Source organism: Gorilla gorilla, chromosome 16 (assembly GCF_029281585.2).
Source record: "Gorilla gorilla gorilla isolate KB3781 chromosome 16, NHGRI_mGorGor1-v2.1_pri, whole genome shotgun sequence".
NCBI classification, from domain to species: Eukaryota; Metazoa; Chordata; class Mammalia; order Primates; family Hominidae; genus Gorilla; species Gorilla gorilla.
This window is the reverse complement of record NC_073240.2, coordinates 100,235,022-100,255,564: the sequence shown is the minus strand read 5'-3', so window position 1 is coordinate 100,255,564 and position 20,543 is coordinate 100,235,022. Positions and strand designations below refer to the sequence as shown.

The window sequence follows — 20,543 nt, the reverse complement described above, 5'->3', positions numbered from 1 at the left end:
CAAGACCAGCGTGGGCCACACTGGTAAACCCCTTCTCTACAAAAAATGTTTAAATTAGCCAGGCATGGTGGTGCCTGCCTGTAGTTCCAGCTACTTGGGAGACAAAAGTGAGAGAATCGCTTGAGCCTGGGACGTCAAGGTTGCAGTGAGCCATGATCATGCCATTGCACTCCAGCCTGGGTGACAGAGCGAGACCCTGTCTTAAAAAACTAAACTAAACTAAACTAAACTAAACTAAACTAAACTAAACTAAACTAAACTAAACTAAACTAGACTGTGGGAGGATGTGTGATCATCTGACAGCAAGATTCCTTTCTGATGACAGACCAGACCAATGCTATGGGCACAGACACAGGGTTCCATCCGTTTAGAGGTGGTACCCGAGGCTCTGACACTGTCAGGTGCCCAAAAGTTTACTCGCCCGGAGATGGGTCACACCCCACCTTGTTTCCACGTCAGCAGACCAGCCAGTAAGTCCACAGGATTTGACTGAGCATCCTAAAGACTGGGTTTAACAGCAAAAGGAAGTCTGTAACTGGTATACAGGCAAGGTTTCAAGCCCCAAGGAGCTTTCTGTCCTTGACGAGATCAACCAAATAGTCTCTTCATATGATAATAACAGTTCACTGGATACTTCTACATGCTCTGCTGTATGTACTATGCACACTTTAACTCACTAAATCCTTGCAACAGTGCTGTGTGGGTAGTGCTATTATTGTCCTCTTTTTAAAGATGAGGAAACAGTACAAAGAAGTTAGATTATTTGGACAAGTTACACACCTCATTAAGTGTCAGGGCTGGGATTCTAACTGAGACCAAGGGCTCCAGAGGTGTGCGAGAATGAAGCAAGAGAGCTGCAATCACTTCCAAAGATAACCACATTGACAGAGGGCTCTCCATTCCATATGCTTCATCCTTGTAAGATAGGAAGAGGCTTCATCTTTCAAATGAGGCGCCTGAGTATCAGGGGAGTGATAGAACTTGGAAAAACTCACGTACCTGGTAGCTTGGCAGAGGTGAGATTCAAGCTTGGGTCTGTCTGGTTTGCAGCTCATTCTCTTTCCACCACTCTACTGTTGGCCAATTTAGAGGAAGATTGGACTCCCTTAGCCTTTCTAGCTTCCGTGATGTCTGGTTCCTGGGAGATTTCTAGAGCTATGAGCATTTACTCCCACTTATGAGCAAGGCAAGGGTTCTCATGAGTTGAGGTCTAATCATGGAAGGCTAAAGGGAGGATGAGATTGTTAAGGCTTGGTTGGAGGCAATACCCTGGTTCATAACCAAGTGTTACGGTCACCCTGCCATTAGTAAGACCAGCTTCCAACTACAATGAATGGATTGGGGAAAGGTTATTTCATATCTGAGGTTATTTCATTTTAAAACCCACAGGTGTGAAGTAGTGTTTTTGGAAAGTGTAGAGATGAAATTCTAAAAATGTCTTCTGGGAAGATGACAACTAGAAAGGCCACCGTAATGAACACTGCCTGTAAGTCATCACCTGCTAATTGAGTCATCTGTGAAGTTAATGCAGATTTGTGCATATCAGGGTGCCCAACCTTTCTAGGCAGAAGGATTATTACCTGAAGTAACCTGGGTTGGAGGCAGAGAATGTGACTTGTAATGGGCCACATCTGGAGGTGGCCCACTCAATTATACTCAAATGCTATTGGCTAGGAATTATTCTAAGCTCCAAGGAAGGCTAGGGAATGTAGCCTAGCTGTGTGCCCAAGAAGAAGAACAGACAGGACTGGAGACCAGCCTCTGCGACAAGGACCCAGGTTCCGTTCAGCTCCTTAGTGGCATGTCACCCTCAGAGTTTAGCCCTTGATCAAAAGTGGCAGCCAGCAAAGCTGCTTTCTACATGGCAACCGGAAGAGCCACTGACTAAATCCTGGATATAAGGCATCATTTTCTAAATAATGAATCTCTTGGGTCAGTTTATATTTTTGCATCCACAAGATGGAGGAAAGAGAAAACAAAACAAAACAAAACAAAACAAAACAAAACAAAACAAAACAAAACAGCAGTTAGGAGAGGGGCATGGAGCAGATTCTCCTGCACAGCCCTTAGAAGGAAATATGAGTGCCCCACCTCCAAATGCCTGGAACCAACCCTACTGACACATTAATCTCAGACTTCTGACTCTAGAAAGGTGAGACAATAAAATGATCAACATTTAAGCCACCCAGTTTGTGGTATTTTGACATGGGGGCCTGAGGAAATTAACATACCTGGCCTGGCTTCAGGTTTTGGGAAGCCAAGATGGACAGATCGTTTGAGCCCAGGAGTTCAAGACCAGACTGGGTAACATGGAGAAACCCCATTTCTACAAAAAATAAAAAAACTAGCTGGGCGTGGTGGTGTGCACCTGTGGTCTCAGCTACTTGGGAGGCTGAGGTGGGAGGATCACCTGAGCCAGGAGGTCGAGGCTGCAGTGAGTCATGATCACACCAGTGCATGCCACCCTGGGTGACAGAGTGAGACCCTGACTCAAAAAAAAAAAAAAAAGTCCACTGTAAGGGTTCCTCCACAATAGGCATCTTTCCTCCACATAAGTGAAGCCCATTGTAGACTCTTGTAAGAATTTGTTAAATAAACCATTTAAAGACCTGTGTTCAAAAGGCTGGGCATGGTGGCTCATGCCTGTAATCCTAACACTTTGGGAAGCCAAGGTGGGTGGATCACTTAATGCCAAGTGATCAAGGCCATCCTGGCCAATGAGGTGAAAACCTGTCTCTACTAAAAATACGAAAATTAGCGGGGCATGGGGGCAGGCACCTGTAGTCCCAGCTACTCAGGAGGATGAGGCAGGAGAATTGCTTGAACCCAGGAGAGGGAAGTTGCAGTGAGCTGAGATTGAGCCAGCCTTGCCCCAGCCATGCAGACCAGGGCTCCTCAGCTAGTCTCAGCTCTTGGTCCATCTTTACCTTGGCCTTCCCCATTCCAGCTCCGCCCCACTCACCCCCGCTCTGCCCAGCTACCCTCCCTTTGTTGCCCCAGGTCTCTTTCCCTAAAACCCTGCAAGTTCTGCTGCCAACACAGCTGGTGTTGATCCCAGTATTCAAGAGCCACACATTCACTTTCAGAATCCACCTCTCACAAAAGAGTTCACAACCAGTGAGTGAGTATTTTAGGGGAAGCCAGAACCTCTCACCAACCCTTAGGCTTTATTTGCACAACAACATGAAATAGAGTTGAATATCCTTAGGGTAGATGAACATTGATGGTCACACTGAAAAATCAGATCAGTTTCTTAGGGGAAGGAGGCAATATTTTTTCCCAGAAACAAAGCAAAGGGTGGGCTCTCAGCACTCTCCCTGTTTAGAATGTGTGGATATGGCTTTTGTGCCTGGGCCATCTGGTTAACCTACATCTTCCAGCGTTTCTGGGCCATCAATGTAAGAAGCCCCCATCATTATCTACAAAGTACTCTGTGGTAACTGAAATAAGTGAATTTCATGAGGGAGAAACCTAGGTAACAAGTAAAATAAAAAAGGCATGCAACCAGTCTGACCATATCTAAAAGGGAAGTCCCATCGCTGGAAAGCTCCCAGGATGCCCCAGCAGAGGTACAACTGCCATGTGCCCCTGGCTTCTCAGGGCAGCCACAATTTCAAAGATCCACTCCCACTGCAGTCCCAGCACTCTGGGAGGCCAAGGCAGGCAGATCGTTTGTGACCAGGTGTTTGAGACCAGCCTGGGCAACATGGTGAAACCCCATCTCTTAAAAAAAAAAAAAAAGTACAAAAATTTAGCTGGGTATAGTAGCATGTGCCTTTAGTCCCAGCTACTAGGGAGGCTGAGGTGGGAGGATAGCTTGAGCCCAGGGGTTGAGGCTGCAGTGAGCCACGATCATGCCACTGAACTCCTGGGTGAGTTCAGACCGAGTACAACCCTATCTCAATAAATAAATAAATATTTGTTCCCTTGAACACCCCAAGAATTCTCACACTCATGATTCATCTGGGTTCAGAAATATGGTCACCACAGATGCAGAAAACCCCTGCTCACCAGAGGGCACAGTAGAAGGAGGAGCACTAAAGGTGTCAAGGACGTTTGGAGAAAGAGCCACCACCTGATGGAGCTGCCAGATCTGGAGAGGGTAATGATCCCAAAGGCCCATACCTGTAGGGGAACAGGTCTTCTCCTCCAAACTGCTAAGCAAGTGCCATCTGGTTAAAATGAGCATCACAGGGAAACTAGAAATGGAAGAGAAGTTCCAAATGAACAATCCAGGAAGGCGGCATCCAGAGGACATCATCGTCCCTATCGGCCCCACTCCCTCCGCTGAGGGCGTGCGCATGAGTGAGGGAGATCAGTACCCAGGCCTCTGGCCCCCTCTTTCAGCATCAGCCTCCAGGGAGGGTGGAGAGCAGAGGCAGCTGCAGGAGGATGGCCCAGGAGCTGTAGCCTGGTAATGGAACTACGGGTGGGTCACAGGTTCCCCTCCTGGCTGGTCCAGGCTTCAGAGAGCAGTGAGAGGCCTTCTCTCTGGGCAGGTGCCTGTACCTCCCTGGTTTGCCCCCACCTGGGCTCCCAGTGCCCCTCCAAGTTTTGCAGTTCCAGGAGTCATGACAACATGTGATCTTTAGTCCTAGGACCCACACTAGAAAATAAAGAAAAAGGAAAGGAGGGGAATGGAAAAGAAGGGAAGGGGAAGCGAAGGGAGAGGAGGGGAGGGAAGGGGGCGCGGTGGCTCATGCCTGTGATCCCAGCAGTTTGGGAGGCCGAGGTGAGCGGATCATGAGGTCAGGAGATGGAGATCATCCTGGCTAACATCATGAAACCCCGTCTCTACCAAAAATACAAAAAATTAGCCAGGAGTGGTGGCGGGTACCTGTAGTCCCAGCTACTCCAGAGGCTGAAGCGAGAGAATCGCTTGAACCCAGGAGATGGAGGTTGCAGTGAGCCGAGGTTGCACCACTGCATTCCAGCCTGGGCTACAGAGTAAGACTCCATCAAGAAAGGAAGAAAGAAAGGAAAGAAAGAAAGAAAACCAAACTAAACTGATTGAGCTGAAAAAAAAAAAAAAGCTCACGGCAAGAATTTCATAATACACTCAGAAGTATTAACAGCAGATGACCAAGCTGAGGAAACAATCTCAGAGCTCAAAGATGGGTTCTTTGGGTTAACTTGGTCAGACAAAAATAAAGAAAAAAGAATTTAAGGCCAGGTGCGGTGGCTCATGCCTGTAATCCCAGTACTTTGGGAGGCTGAGGCAGGTGGATCACGAGGTCAGGAGTTCAAGACCAGCCTGGCCAACATGGTGAAACCCCGTCTCTACTAAAAATACAAAAATTAGCCAGGCATGGTGGTGCGTGCCTGTAATTCCAGCTACTAGGGAGGCTGAGGCAGACAATTGCTTGAACCCTGGAGGCGGAGGTTGCAGTGAGCCGGGATCACGTCACTGTACTCCAGCCTGGGTGACAGAGCGAGACTCTCAGAAAAAAAAAAAAAAAAAAAGAATTTAAACGAACAACAACAACAAAAAAGAGGTGACAGTCAAGAAGAAATGGGAGCAACAACAAAATGAACATGTGAATAAATCTAAGTTAAAATGCTGAGAATACAGAACACAAGCATCTAATCTGAGGAGCTAAAAAAGTCATAACAGAACTAAGGTGCTACAAACAGTAGTACACAAGGTGAGAAGGAGTAATTGGAGTATAAGCATTCTAAGAACATTATATTTTTCCAGAAAAAGCTTTAAAAATCATTGATTTCAAAATAAAGTGAAACATGCATATTAAGATTTCTAAGTTAGCTTCTAAAAGAATAGAAACATAGATATTAAATTTCAAAGGAGAGAGAAAAAAATGGGACTGGGGCAAAGGCGAAGGGAATCTCAACTTATTAAAAAGGCAAGAAACAGGCAGGGCGCCGTGGCTCACGCCTGTAATCCCAGCATTTTGGGAAGCCAAGGCAGGAGGATCGCTTGAGGTCAAGAGTTCAAGACCAGCCTGGCCAACATGGTGAAACTCTGTCTCTACTAAAAATACAAGTATTAGCTGGGCATCATGGTGGGCACCTGTAATCCCAGCTGCTTGGGAGGTTGAGGCACAAGAATCACTTAAACCCGGGAGGCAGAGGTTGCAGTGAGCCAAGATTGCACCACTGCACTCCAGCCTGGGTGACAGAGCAAGACTCCGTCAAATAAATAAACAAATAAAAGAAGGCAAGAAATGAAGAGAAGATGATCTGCCAATAACCGTGTTTAAGTGTTATTCTTAAAAGCAGACATTCATCAACAAATAACTAGACTTTTCTTTTGGAGGGGAGATTTTTTTTTACCCCAAGTATTTTTAAATATTTTAATAATATTTTAATTTAGTATTCATATATTATGAAAAAACAAAGCAATATCTTTCCTCCTGCATAGCTTAAAAAATTTTTTTTCAAGATGTTCCAGCAGGTCAAATGTGGGCAGTATACGTGTATCACACAAATCACTTGTTCGGAAACATAAAGGTCAAAATGAATAACCAACCATAATTCGCTGTTTGAATATTATACAACTCTGCCACATACATGCACACACCAAAAATAATCTGCTAAGTACCCATCTAATAGAATACAGCTGGACGGGGGGCAGTATTGGGAGGGGCTTTATGCAATGAAGACTCCGCAAAATCAACTTCGTTGCAAAATGCAATGAAGAAATGAATGCAGCTTTCTCTATGTTAATGGAATTTACCAATTGTGGTTACAGACTCGGTTTCCAAAAAAAACACATTTATCTTAATTTCTGCAAGTAAAGGAAACCAAGTGGTCTATGAGGGTTTGGGCCATGGGAGCCTCTCCTCCACACACACATATACACACACACACACACATCACAAGGAGTTCCCCTCTTGCCCTCCCCAGGCACTCCCAGGCCTCAGCCTCAGGGCAGTTCCTGGTGGTTCTGTGGCTGCCCTGCTTTGGAAGAGCAAAGAAGCATGGAAAGTTTTCTGTGCCTTGAGAGTTAATAGGCATTGGTTTGAGCAGGTTCCTCTTAGGAGGGAAATGAAGCCATTGCCTGGGGATATAGAATGCAAAAGGTTTGAAGTGAGAAGGCACAGAGTGGATCAGAGAATGGGACAGGAAAGAAAGACAGGGAGAAGAGCAGTGGTGGGTGGAGGGACATGCCTGGATTTCAACAGTGGCCTTTGGATTCACGCAGCCTGTGTGCCCCACCTCTGCCCAAGCCTGCTGACTGCTGGCCTAGGAAAAGCAAACCAACAACCACAGGTGGGCACACTAGAAGGCATGGCATTTCTAAACCGCCACTGTTGTGTGCCAAAGTCCCAGACCTTCAGGTCCAGCAGGTGTCACTGACCTGCAACTGCTCCCCAGCCTTCCAGCAACCCTGACTTTAAAAGTCATGTGACCCCCGGGGCATCTGACCAAGCATTTACATTTTTCCCTAAAGTTTCTTTCTATACCACAAAACAGCCATTTTCTACAGTCCTCTGAATTTCCCAGGGCTGAGCTGTAAATCTGAATACCAGAGGAACCAGCAGCCAGCCAATGTCAGGAGCCCAGCAAAGGCCGGTCAGCTGGCCGCCAGACTAGGGCTTCAAAGTTCAAAACGACAACACTCAGCATCCACTGCCCTGCCACCACCCTATCCAAGTCTGGTCATTCACTCTGTCCTGCCAGGCCATGGCAGGACCCATGTGGAGAGGGACAGGACACCAGCCATCTTATGCTGTGGAGATCCCATTTCATACAGATATCCTACAACCCCTGATGTGTAGAAAGGGGGTGATAAGAGCCATCTCTAGTGTAGATGCCACTACATGGCAAGGAATCACGACAGAAGATGGAAATACAGACGCCTTGGCCATCAGGGGAACTCACTGTGGACCCAGCCCTCCCAAGAAGAACAGGACCCCTGGAAAGACATTCTAGGGGATGGGCTGCCCAGAGCCCTGGCCAGGTGGTGGCAAGCCAGCTCGTCGATACACCCAATCACAAAAAAAACCCCTCCTAGCAAACTTTCCTACAACCACAGAACCTACGAGGGTCTTTGCAGCATCTAACAGGAAATGTTTCCTCCATTCCACGCTCACGGAGTGCCTGCTGTGTGCCAGGTACAGGCAGGGCACTAGGGCTGGAGGATCAGCGCGGGTACTGCCCTCACAGACTGTACTATCTGCTTGGGTGAGAAGTAACTGACAACCTCCATGGCCAGGTAGACTTTCAGAGGCCACCTCATCCTTTCCTTTCACACTGATGAAGGAATGGGAATAGTCTGTGGCAGTGTTATGAGCCCAAATATCCAGCCCAGTCCCTGCCCATGGTCCCCAGTGAGACCCTGCTCCCCAAGAACTGAAATCCCAGACGTGCTGGGTCCACGTTCCCCTACAGAGACACTTACACACCATGGACTAGAGAAGATCCAAAATGGCTGACGACTATTTGGTTTGGGAGAGTTTTTTTGTTATTTTTTGAGATGGGGTCTCACTCTGTCACCCAGGCTGGAGTGCAGTGGTGCAATCTTGCCTCACTACAACCTCCACTTCCCAGGTTCAAGCAATTCTCGTGCCTCAGCCTCCCGAGTAGGTGAGATTACAGGTATGAGCCACTGTGCCCGGCTATATTTTGTATTTTTTTGGTAGAGATGGGGTTTCACCATGTTGGCCAGACTGGTCTCGAACTCTTGGCCTCAAGTGATCCACCCGCCTCTGGTTTTTTAAAATTTTATGTCTACATGAGGTCATCTCTGAAGGAGTCCCCTTAGAAGCTGAATCATAAATTATTTACTTTCTGGGCCTCCACTTTTTTGGAGAGGACCCCCACTTTTTGGAGGGGAGGGAGCATCCACTTTGAATCTCACCCTCATGACAGATTCCTTTCTCTGGGAGTCAAACCGCCACCAACCCCATGGCCACACTGCCACTTACTATCCAGGTGACCTTAGGCAAGTTACTTCATCTCTGTGCCTCAGCTTCCTCACCAGTGAAATGAGAATCATAACAATACAGTAGTCCCCCCTTATCCTCAGTTTTGCTTTCTGAGGCTTCAATTATTTGCAGACCGCCATAGTCTGAAAATATTAAATGGAAAATTCTAGAAATGAACAGTTTGAAAGTTTTTGATTGCATGTTGTTCTGAGTAGCATGATGAAATCTCGAGGCATCTGGATCTGTCCAACCGGAGGCATGAATCATCCCTTTGTCCAATGGAGCCACGCTGTCAATGCTCCTTGTCTATTAGTCAGTGAGGAGCCATCTCGATGATCAGATTAATTGTCCTGGCGTCACAGTGCTTGTGTTCAAGTAATTCTTATTTTACTTAATCACTGCCCCAAAGCGTAAAAGTAGGGATGCTGGCAATTCAGAAATGCCAAAGAGATGCTGTGAAGTGATGCTTGCTTGCTTTCCTTCCTTCCTTCATATATGTGTGTATATATATGTATATGTATATATATATATATATATTTTTTTTTTTTTTTTTTGAGACAAAGTCTCCGTCGTCCAGGCTGGAGTGCCGTGGCACCATCACAGATCACTGCAGCCTCAACCTCCCTGGGCTCAGGTGATTCTCCCACCTCAGCCTCCCAAGTAGCTGGGACTACAGGTGTGTACCACCACACCTGGCCAATTTTTGCATTTTTTTGTAGAGACAGGGTTTCGCCATGTTGCCCAGGCTGGTTTTGAACTCCTGGGCTCAAGCGATCTGCCCACCTCGGGCTCCCAAAGTGCTGGGATTACAGGCATGAGCCACCATGCCCAGCTAGTAAAGTGTTTTCTTTAAGCGAAAAGGTGAAAGTTCTCAATTTAGTAAGGGAAGAAAGAAAGAAAAAATCCTATACTGAACTTGCTAAGATCTGCAGTAAAAACAAACTTCTATCCATGAAGCTGTCTGTGAAGAAGGAAAGAGAAATTCGTGCCTAGTATATACAGGGTTCAGTCCTGTCCTCGGTTTCAGGCACCCACTGGGAGTCTTGGAACATATTCCCCTGGATAAGGGGGAACTTTTGGATCCATGTTTACTATTTATTGTTAAAATCATTTAAGGTAATGTAGGAAAGGGCTTAGCACCATACGTGGCATATAGTAAACTGTTCCTAAAGGTTAGTTTACTAAAAATGTATTCAAGCCTCCCCCACCCAAAAACACAAAGGAAAAGCCACCTTCCCTAATGCTTAACATCACTTCAAGCTCAGCCTCCTCCTTTTTCTTATCCCCGCAAACCCTTTGGAAATGGCAGCTGTGCCCCACCCTGTTCAATGTCCCGAGATATACCAACTCTCCCCTCCCTGATCCTTTTTCTGGGCTTCTCCAAACCTGCACATGTCTCAGTCTCCCTCAGCATCAGGCCCGCCCCTGGCCTCTTTCCTTTTTGGTCTCTCCTCCTTTGGGGCCTTGTCTCAAAACCAGGTCCTCAGCACTTGTCACTCTCTGAGCTTTCTGCCCCTGTCCTCAGCTCCTCTTCTCCTCTCATGCTCCAAAGGATGAGACAGCCTTTCCCGGGGTTCCATCTGCTCTGCTCGCTCTCCACTAAGTAACAGGGGGTCCCTCAGAGCTCAGGTGCAGGCACTGGCTTTTCTAGAATTAGCACTTAAATTCCCCCTAAGCTCGGGAGTTAGAGTTTTTGCCCAATTCTTCGTATCTGCAATGAGAGGTATATGTCCTGAAACACTCTGAAATCACTATGTCTCTATTGCACCATTTCCCCTGCTGAGAGCCAGTTCCTCTATGGGTGTCACCACTGTCCCTGTTCCCCATCCCCAAACCCAGGCTTCTGAGTCACCCTCAATTTTCCTCCTCACCTGCTATCTTTCTAGTCTACTAGCCCTGTTTTTTTGTTTTTTTTTTTTTTTTTTTGAGACAGAGTCTTGCTCTGTCACCCAGGCTAGAGTGCAGTGGTGCCATCTCGGCTCACTGCAACCTCTGCCTCCCAGGTTCAAGTGATTCTCCTGCCTCAGCCTCCCAAGTAGCTGGGATTACAGGTACCCGCCACCAAGCCCGGTTAATTTTTGTATTTTTAGTAGAGACAGGATTTCGCCATGTTGTCCAGGCTGGTCTCGAGCTCTTAACGTCAGGTGATCCATCCACTTTGGCCTCTCAAAGTGCTGGGATTACAGGCTTGAGCCACCGCACTGGCCCCTCTCTGCTTTATTACCAGTGCAAATTGTCAGAACATCCAACTTTTCCAAATTCAAACACTTAACTGACTTCCTAAATGAAGGTCATAACATAGACAATTCTCACAAAGGCTTCGGTTTTGTATGTAAACAGAAGGGAGGAGGTCAGAACAAATGGCTTTCTCCACAATCTACTCTCAGTTTTGCCACGGGCCTGGCGGTCGGTTCTTATGCACACAGTCTCATCTAATCCTTACAAGGCAGGTTAAGTTCTTATAGATGTTGGAAGGCCAAGGTAAAGGATGAGGGTGGTAACAGAATCGGGCTGTGTCTTTCTTTTTTCTTTCCACTGCACTCCAAGCTGAAATGACAGCAACAGATGGTCTGGTGGAACCTAAGAAGGTCTGCAACATCGGGGAAATTAAAAACACATACACACTCTGAGAAATCCAGAGACAGAGAGAGAGAGAGACAGACAGAGAGAGCATATGCATGTGTGTGGCCCTGGGGCAGGTCAAGACCTGAATTATTTGGGGTACCTCCAAAGCCTCTTCAGACAGCACACCTGCCTCCTGGAAACCAGACACACCAACAGTGAGGAGCCCTATGCAGATGGAGCACAGCTCCCAGGGGATGTCGTGCGCCTTCTCGCTGTGTTTCAGCACTAGAGCGCCGCGGGACCTGGGATACAGCCTTACAGGAAAGCCTAATTCTTAGTTTCCTGCTTCCTTGCTACAGGAAATCAGATTCCCAAGTAGACATGATTTGCTCAAGCTCTTTTTGGAAAGAGGCTACCAAAGTTCAGGCAATGGTTCAGCTATGTAAAACTCCAGTCCATTAGGACGTAGCACATGTTGAAATGATTAATGTGCAACTGCCGTGTGTCATCTTGGCCATCAGTAACCATCAAAGCCACAGCAAAAGTTGAAATAAATACAGGAAAATCCTTTAACTGTTTTAAGCCAACTATACTTTTCCAGCAGATGAAATTACCATTACTTTTCCCATTAAAAGGCAAGGAGACTGGGTAGAGTAAGACAGATCTCTAAAGCAATCCTTGGAAGGAACCCTCTGACTCATGAAATCACTCACAGGCCTAGGGGCAGGGAGGAGCTTCTGGGAGCACCTCGGTGTAATACTGCTCTACAATAAGCCCCTAAGTGGGCAAAATCTCCTCTATTTTGTAGATGAGGAAGATGAGATTCAAAGAGCAAATCACTTTTTTTCCTCGTCCTAGTTCTCCAACGTGTAAACTGGAAACAGTACTTGCCATCCACAACCGTGAAACCCAACTTTCTAGAAAGAAGCACAGAGAAAACAATCAAAAAAGAAATAGTATCTCCCCTTCCAAAACGAAAGACAAAAAACCTTTCTCGGCCGGGCATGGTGGCTCACGCCCATAATCCCAGCACTTTGCGAGGCCTAGGCGGGCAGATCACTTGAGGTCAGGAGTTCGAAACCAGCCTGGCCAACAAGGTGAAACCCCGTTTCGACTAAAAATACAAAAATTAGCCGGGCATGGTGCCGGGCGCCTGTAGAAGCAGCTACTCGAGGGGCTCAGGCAGGAGAATTGCTTCAACCCGGGAGGGGGTGGGGGCGGGGCGGAGGTTTCAGTGAGATGAGATTGCGTCTTTGCACTCCAGCCTGGGTGACAGAGACTCTGTCTCAAAACAAACACACAAATAAACAAAAAACCCTTTCTCAATCTCTAGGCCAACTAAAACGTCCACGAAAAATGTAACTAATCCATACAATTGGCTAATAGCTACCTTCCCTCCTTAACTCGCCTAAAATCAGTAGAAAAGCAACTCTAAGTCACAGCTTTTAGAGCAAGTCATAAAAGAGCGTAATTCGCCGCTAAAGTTGCCTTCCAAGAAAAGGCAGAGGAGCCTTTATGAGATTTTTTGTTCCCTACCGACACGTGTGGCAGGAGAAAGTGGCCAGTCTGCGGCTGAGCTGCTGCTGGGGAGGGCGGGCCACCTGCGGCCAGGGCGCCTAACGGGTCGGACTGGACGTGTAGGGGGCCGGAACAGCCGGTCACCGCGCCCTCCTTCCCTCGGGAAACGGGTCTCATTCTCACACCCGGCCCTGCCACATGTCCCCACAAGGAGAAGGGAAGGGGCAGGAGGTAAAGAGGCACTTTCTCAGCATCCAAGGGCGCTACTCTTGCTCCTATCCGAGCACTTCAGGGGCTGGTGGGCTTTGGGGTGTTTTGTTTCACGTGCTTTCAGATTCAGAAGGTGCACCCGCTCTGCCTGGTTTTCTGGAGATAGGGCCAAGCATGGCACCCCCTGGGGCCCGGGCAGCGACAGGCTCGGGGACGCGCGCGCTCCAGGGCCAGAAATGGCACGAAGCCCGGGCTCCGGCGACCCCGACCCGCTCCACCTCTGCGCCCCCGACCACAGCCGAGGCGTCCCGGCCCAGGGAAGGTGGTGGGGGCGGAAGGGGCGCTGGCAGTAACCCGAGCGGCCGTAAAGAATTCTCCCCCACTGCGCGGTTCCCATTTCACAGACAAGACAGCGGAGACCCTGGGAAGGCAGGGACTTCCCCACGCTCCCGCGCCTGGGAAGCAAGCCCAGGTCAGTCCCGGCGCCCGGTGTCCCCGGGGGACCTCCGAGAGAAGCCGTGACCGAGGCCGGGCGCCGAGGCCGGGGCACGCGTGGAATTGATGCTGGCAGTGCCTCTTCTGGCCCCCCGGAGCATTTCCTCCCCCTTCTTCCCGGGAGGGACTTAAACGCTCCCGAGGGTGAGTGCGGGAGCCCGGCCGGCCCCGCACTCGACGTCCAGGCCCCCCGCCCGCCGGTCCGCCGCTGCAGTTCAGTCCCGGGGCAACAACAGGTGCGCGGCTCGCCGCACCCCGGCGCCGGCTCCGGGGAAAGTTTCCCTGGCCGCCGCGCGCTGTTTACGGGATCCTCTTGCAGCGCGGGGGCCCGGGGCTTTCAGGCAGGTCGAGCCATTGAAACCCGAGACGCGGGGAGGAGCTGTCGCGGTGCGCGGGGAGGGAGGCGGGCGGCCCTGGGCCGGGCCAGAGCGGCTCCCCTTACCTGCAGCTGCACGGGCGGCCTCAGCCTCCATCCTCGGGCTCGGGAGGCGCCGCGCCCCGCCCCGGAGGCTGTCCCAGTGCCCCTGGTGTCCTCCTCCCTCTCCCATTCCTCCCCAGGGGCTGTCCCCATTCCCCGCTCCCCGGCCCCTTCCCCTCCCCCAGGGTCACCACCCAACAGTCTTCCCAGCTACCGACCCCTGGCTCCCCAGAGAGTTTGCAAAGAGCGTTGGCTCCACCTTCCCACCTGATTCGCCACCCCCAGGAGAATCTACTATTTCTCTTTCATTTGTGGGGAGAAGACACCGTTTACGCCCCAACCCGCCACTCACACGCCCACCCTCGCCAGCGCCCCGGGCCTGAACGCGGCACATCTCAACCCCTCCCACGCCCCTTCACACTTCTATTATTTCTGTTTCTTTGGACAAGAATCATTTGCGTTAATCTTTTTTTGAAAACGTTCAAGTTTCACTCCAGTAAGCTTACTAGAAGGAAGGAGGAGGTGAGGGAGGAGAGAGAGGGAGAAGGAGGAGGAGGAGGAGGAGGAGGCGGAGGAGGCTTTGGCGGCAGCGGCGGCGGCGGCGGCTTTTGAGGAGGCTGCGGCGGAGGCGGTTTTGGCGACTTTGGCGGCGAAAATTTAGACAGTTGAAAAATAGGCCAAAGCAACTGAACCTGCAGGACATCCCGTCATCTTTTCTGCCCATTTCAAAGTCTTTCCCTGTCCTCACCCAACTATTATTACAGGCCGCTTTTGCTGATACCTAACAATGTCATTTAGTAAATGTTCAGCTAGTATTCATTTAAAATAGAAATAATCAACAGCAGGTAATTTTTTCTCCTGTATTTCTTCTTGACCTGTTTCTGGGTGTTATCCAAGGGGAGGTGGAATGCAGTGGTGGTTTTAAAATGCCAGCAGCCTAGGAACCCAAAGGCCTCAGCAGGCTGGCACCTCCCCACCCCTCTGCGGCTCTTAGGGGCCGAAAGATTGAGGGTCGTGATCAACTCAGTATTAACACTGGAGGCCACGTGAGTAAGCAGCAAACTTTCTCATGAGAGCAGGATGTTGGCAAACTGACAAACTGTCTGCCGCCCAGAAGGACTGCTGAGGGCAGTCACCACTCAGGTGCAAGTGTTTATGATTAGACACAACTGAAGGCTGTTAGTAATGAGAACGTGTGATAATCAGACAGCTGACCAGCCTTACCGCCTCCTCCCTGCTCATTCTCCCAATGAATGCGAAGGGCTGTGGAAGCTCGGGGGGTTGCCTTTGCTCACTAGAAGCAGGGAGCTCCCTTCTTCCCTGTTTCCCCTTCCTTTAAAACAGCTTTTTTTTTTTATCATTTCTACGTTTGTCCCTTCGTTCAGTCTTGTAATGACTGTCTCAAGTAGTAACTGTCACAGTGACGATCTCAAGTAGTAACAGTAATAACTGTCATAGTGACGGTCTCAAGTAGTAATTGTGGCAGTCAGCCACAGACACACAGGACTAAAGGTTCATTAATGTCTGCTGTAAAAATGTAAAATATATTTCTTCAAGGTATGAAGAAGTATACATTTTTTGATGTACGTTTTTGTCACATTTTTAAAAGTTCTCTTGTTTTTAAAAAATTACATGTATAGGGCCGGGCGCAGTGGCTCACGCCTGTAATCCCAGCACTGTGGGAGGCACAGGCGGGTGGATCACCAGGTCAGGAGATAGAGACCATCCTGGCTAACACGGTGAAACCCCGTCTCTACTAAAAATACAAAAAATTGGCCGGGCGTGGTGGCGGGCGCCTGTAGTCCCAGCTACTCGGGAGGCTGAGGCAGGAGAATGGCGTGAACCCGGGAGGTGGAGCTTGCAGTGAGCCGAGATCGCGCCACTGCACTCCAGCGTGGGTGACAGAGCAAGACTCTGTCTCAAAAAAAAACAAAAAAAAAACAAAAAAAAAATTACATGTATAGAGCTTGAACAGTTCCTTTAAAATATGTATGTGTGTGTGTGTGTGTGTGTGTGTGTGTATACAGTATATATAAAGAATAATGAACTGAAAAGTTCCCTGCTTCTCATTCAACTCCTATATCCAAAGTCAGTATTAGTCAAATACCTCCTTTTTTCCTTTTAGTTTCTGAGTTTTGTGTCTCACATGAGTAACTTTAAACTACTCCAAAACTAGAAAATAATTCTTCTAAATTTACCTCCAGTACTTTTACTGTCTTGATTTTCAGATTTGAATTTTAATCCAATCAGAATTTACTGACCTATATGGCATAAGGAACGGATCTGATTGTATATCATGGTTCCCACACCATTAAATGGTATATTCTTTCTGCTACTAATTTGAATTATCTCTTTAACCATATATTAAATTCTCATATACATTCTAGCTGTTTTATTGACAGTTTTCCTATTTCTACAACAACACTGCACTATTTTAATTGCCCTAGCTTTTAACATATATTTGGATATCTGGGAAGGCAAGCCAGTTGCATCTAGTCTTTAACATCGGTTTGCATTAACATTTTTAAAGTTTCAAATCTTCCCGTTACAGAACATGGCATCCTTTGTTTTATTCGAGTCTTCTATGTTTTTTTCTTAAAGTCCCACAGTTTTCTTTTCTTTTTTCTTTTTTCTTTTTTTTTTTTTTGAGACAGAGTTTCACTCTTGTTGCCCAGGCTGGAGTGCAATGGTGCGATCTCAGCTCACTGCAACCTCCTCCTCCTGGATTCAAGTGATTCTCCTGCCTCAGCCTCCTAAGTAGCTAGGATTACAGGCATGAACCACTACGCCTGGCTAATTTTTGTATTTTTAGTAGAGACGGGGTTTCACCATGTTGGCCAGGCTTGTCTGGAACTCCTGACCTCAGGTGATCCACCTGCGTTGGCCTCCCAAAGTGCTGGGGTTACTAGCGTGAGCCACCACGCCCAGCTAATTTTTGTATTTTTAGTAGAGAACAGGGTTTCACCATGTTGGCCAGGCTTGTCTGGAACTCCTGACCTCAGGTGATCCACCTGCCTCGGCCTCCCAAAGTGCTGGGGTTACTAGCATGAGCCGCCGCACCCCGCCAGTTCCACAGTTTTCCACAAAAGGATCTCATACATTTCTTGCCAGGTTTATTCCTAGAGATTTCTGATATTTGAAGGGCCTTGTGGACGGGCTCTTTTCTCCAATTACATTAGAATTAGTTATTGCTGATATATAAGAAAACTCTTAGGCCCCGAGAGGTGGCTCCCACCTGTAATCCCAACACTTTGGGAGGCCAAGGCAGGAGGATTGCTTAAGGCCAAGAGTTCAAGACCAGCCTGAGCAACATAGCAAGACTCCATCTCTACAAAAAAGAAACAATTAAAAAATTAGCCAAGCATGGTGGCACACACCTGTGGTCCCAGCTACACAGAAGGCTGAGGTGAGAAGATCGCTTGAGCTCAGGAGTTTGAGGATGCAGTGAGCTCTGACAGTGCCACTGCACTCCAGCCTGTGTGTCGTCAGAGAGAAACAGTATCTCTTTAAAAAGAGAAAGCTGTTAGCTTCAGTATATACCAGTCTCATATCCAACCATTTTTAAGAGGTCCAGTAATTTTTAAAAATCAATGATCATAAATATTATAATCGGATTGTCTATAAATAAGCTGGATCGCTAAGCCTTCCTCAAACCTACTCAGCCACTTAGCACTCACTTCTGACACGAAAGTTACCCTTGGCCCCAATCAAGGAAAAAAGAAACATGCCTCTTACATGTGTATACCGGAAAATAGCGGCCTCTCGAAGGCCTGGTGCATGTTTTAGTATGGCCCCCCCCTTCCATTCCAAGAGGATATTAAGCTCTCTGCTGCACCCTCCATCTGGCCTCATTTGTCTACACAGGAATTTCCTCAGTGTTAAGAACACAAATGTTCCAGTCATTCCTAAGATATTTGAGAAATTTGAAAGAAAAATCCAGTATTTAAACAATAGGGGTAACAAGCTACTGGATTTTAACAAGTAGAAAACTTCCTTTTGCAACAGTTGTTACTTTGCAGTCAAGGAGCTGTAGTCCCTAAAAAAAAAGTGATCAAGGCTTAGCAAAAGTCTAAGGGAAAAATATAAGACAGAAGAAAAATAAAGATAAATCCTTCTCCTACAAAATGTAACAGAAATATCACCTTGTGATATATCACAGAAAACTACCAGGAATTTTATTTTATTTATTTATTTTATTTTATTTTTTGAGATGGAGTCTCACTCTGTCGTCCAGGCTGGAGTGCAGCATGCGATTTCGGCTCACTGCAAGCTCTGCCTCCCAGGTTCACGCCATTCTCCTGCCTCAGCCTCCCGATTAGCTGGGACTACAGGCGCTACTAAAATTAGCCGGGTGTGGTGGTGCACACCTGTAATCCCAGCTACTCAGGAGGCTGAGGCATGAGAATTGCTTGAACCGGGAGGCGGAGGTTGCAGTGAACCGAGATTGCACCACTGCACTCCAGCTTGGGCCACAGAGTGAGACCCTGTCTCAAAAAAAAAAAAAAAAAAAAAGCCTACTACATTTATTCATTTATTTTATGGCCCTTTTCAGAAATCGTGTGCTGGCTGGCCGCTGCTGGGGTACAAAGCTGCAGAGGCAGAGGTATAGAAGAGGGTGAGTTCTGAATCTGCCTTGGTAGAGTGACATTATTGGAGGATCCCTTAGTGCTTTGACAAGAAGCAATTTGGCTGTGGGTTGTGTTTTATAGTAGAGCTAAGTCGCTTATCTGGAAACAGTGATGTTTGACATGGAGAAAGACTTATGTTATCATTATTTTGGAAATCACAAGTGCTTCTTGCTGATTGATTTATTTTCTCCCCACCTCCCAAAGGAATTTGACCAGTCTGATTAAATTTCATTTATGTCAAGTGTACAAAATGTGTTGTAAGAGCTGTTTGTGTCAGAGACAGTAAACAAACCCCTTTAATCATTTTTCTTGCGAGAGCAGGAAGTCACCACTTGCCAATGAGAAATTTAAAACAAATCCCACAAAGTTCTGAGTTTAGTTCAGCACGTGAAATAGTTTAGGTCTTGGGATCTTGTAATCTTGGCAACTCCCATTTGTTGTCCCTGGTGAGAACACTTGTGTACTGTTGCTTACTTTCCGGTTCACTAAGAGGGTCGCACCTTGCCCTCTTAATCCTAGAGTCAAATCTGATTACAAACATTTTCCTCTCGGGAATCCCGCTCATAAGGAAGATCACTGTGCTCTCTGTTAAATAAAACAGCTCCATTTAGTTGCCTTATTCGTTCTCAGGCTTACTGTATTTCATCAGCCTGAAGACTGTTTGACATCAATTATTAGAGACCATTTGTTTTTACAATGGAAAAAGAAATAAAAGTGCAGATGTTGAACCTCAAAATCCATGCTTCTCGGAGCTATTTTCATTCCAGAAAGTAGAAATGTGCTGGGGGTTTCTTGTGTGGGGAGAGGGGAGGTGAATGAATACAAAAATAGACATATCACTGTGACTAAGTAAAATATTTTATGTCTGTTGTTTTTTCTATTAATTTCAAAATTAGAGAAAACTTTAGAACAGAAAAAAATAAGTGAATTATGGGAAAGTGAAAACTCCAGGACACATTCCAGTTTAGTTAAAATAAGAATAGCTCCTGTCAAATAAAAAAAAAAAAGATGAAAATTTCAGCTTTGTTATCAGAAAAGTAGTATGGTTAAAGATGGGCAGTCTTTGCACTTAAGGAGTCTCCTTAAACACAAGTTCCCATTCCCAGACCTCATAGGTGAATGTTGATAGCAGAGTTGGACCCTAGCAGCAACCAACTTTACAAATGTGGGCATTTCTGGACGGGCGCGGTGGCTCACGCCTGTAATCACAGCACTTTGGGAGGCCGAGGCAGGTGGATCACGAGGTCAGGAGTTCAAGACCAGCCTGGCCAAGATGGTCAAACTGTCTCTACTAAAAATACAAAAAAATAGCCAGGGCTGGTGGCAGGTGCCTGTAATCCCAGCTACTCCGGAGGCTAAGGGAGAGAACTGCTTGAACCTGGGAGGCGGAGGTTGCAGTGAGCCAAGATCGCGCCACTGCACTCCAGCCTGGGCAACAGAGCGAGACTACATCTAAAAAAAAAAAAAGAAGAAGAAGTGGGCATTTCTTAATGGTCCAATCTCTTCCTTTAACTGTGCAGGGGAAGCCAAGCCCCCACTGAGAGGTGACAGCATGCTGGTAGGCCTCGCAGCCGTCACTCACTCTCGGCGCCTCCTCTGCCTGGGCTCCCACTTTAGCGGCACTTGAGGAGCCCTTCAGCCCGCCGCTGCACTGTGGGAGCCCCTTCCTGGGCTGGCCAAGGCCGGAGCCGGCTCCCTCAGCTTGCGGGGAGGTGTGGAGAGAGAGACACGGGCGGGAACCGGGGCTGCACGCCGCGCTTGCGGGCCAGCGCGAGTTCCGGGTGGGCGTGGGCTCGGCGGGCCCCGCACTCCAAGCAGCCA

General features: G+C 47.7%; 1 protein-coding gene and 1 long non-coding RNA gene across 3 annotated transcripts in view; both read left to right on the top strand.

Annotated features, from left to right (window-relative positions):
* Nucleotides 1–20,543, top strand: part of LOC129527219 (uncharacterized) — a 145,420-nt gene that overhangs the window by 77,069 nt on the left and 47,808 nt on the right. The window lies entirely within an intron of this gene.
* Nucleotides 14,685–20,543, top strand: part of PGPEP1L (pyroglutamyl-peptidase I like) — a 45,001-nt gene continuing 39,142 nt past the window's right edge. The window contains exons 1-2 of the mRNA XM_055364103.2: nt 14,685–14,939; nt 18,647–18,709. The gene's annotated coding sequence lies outside the window, so the exon portion shown is untranslated. The remainder of the gene's footprint in view (nt 14,940–18,646; nt 18,710–20,543) is intronic.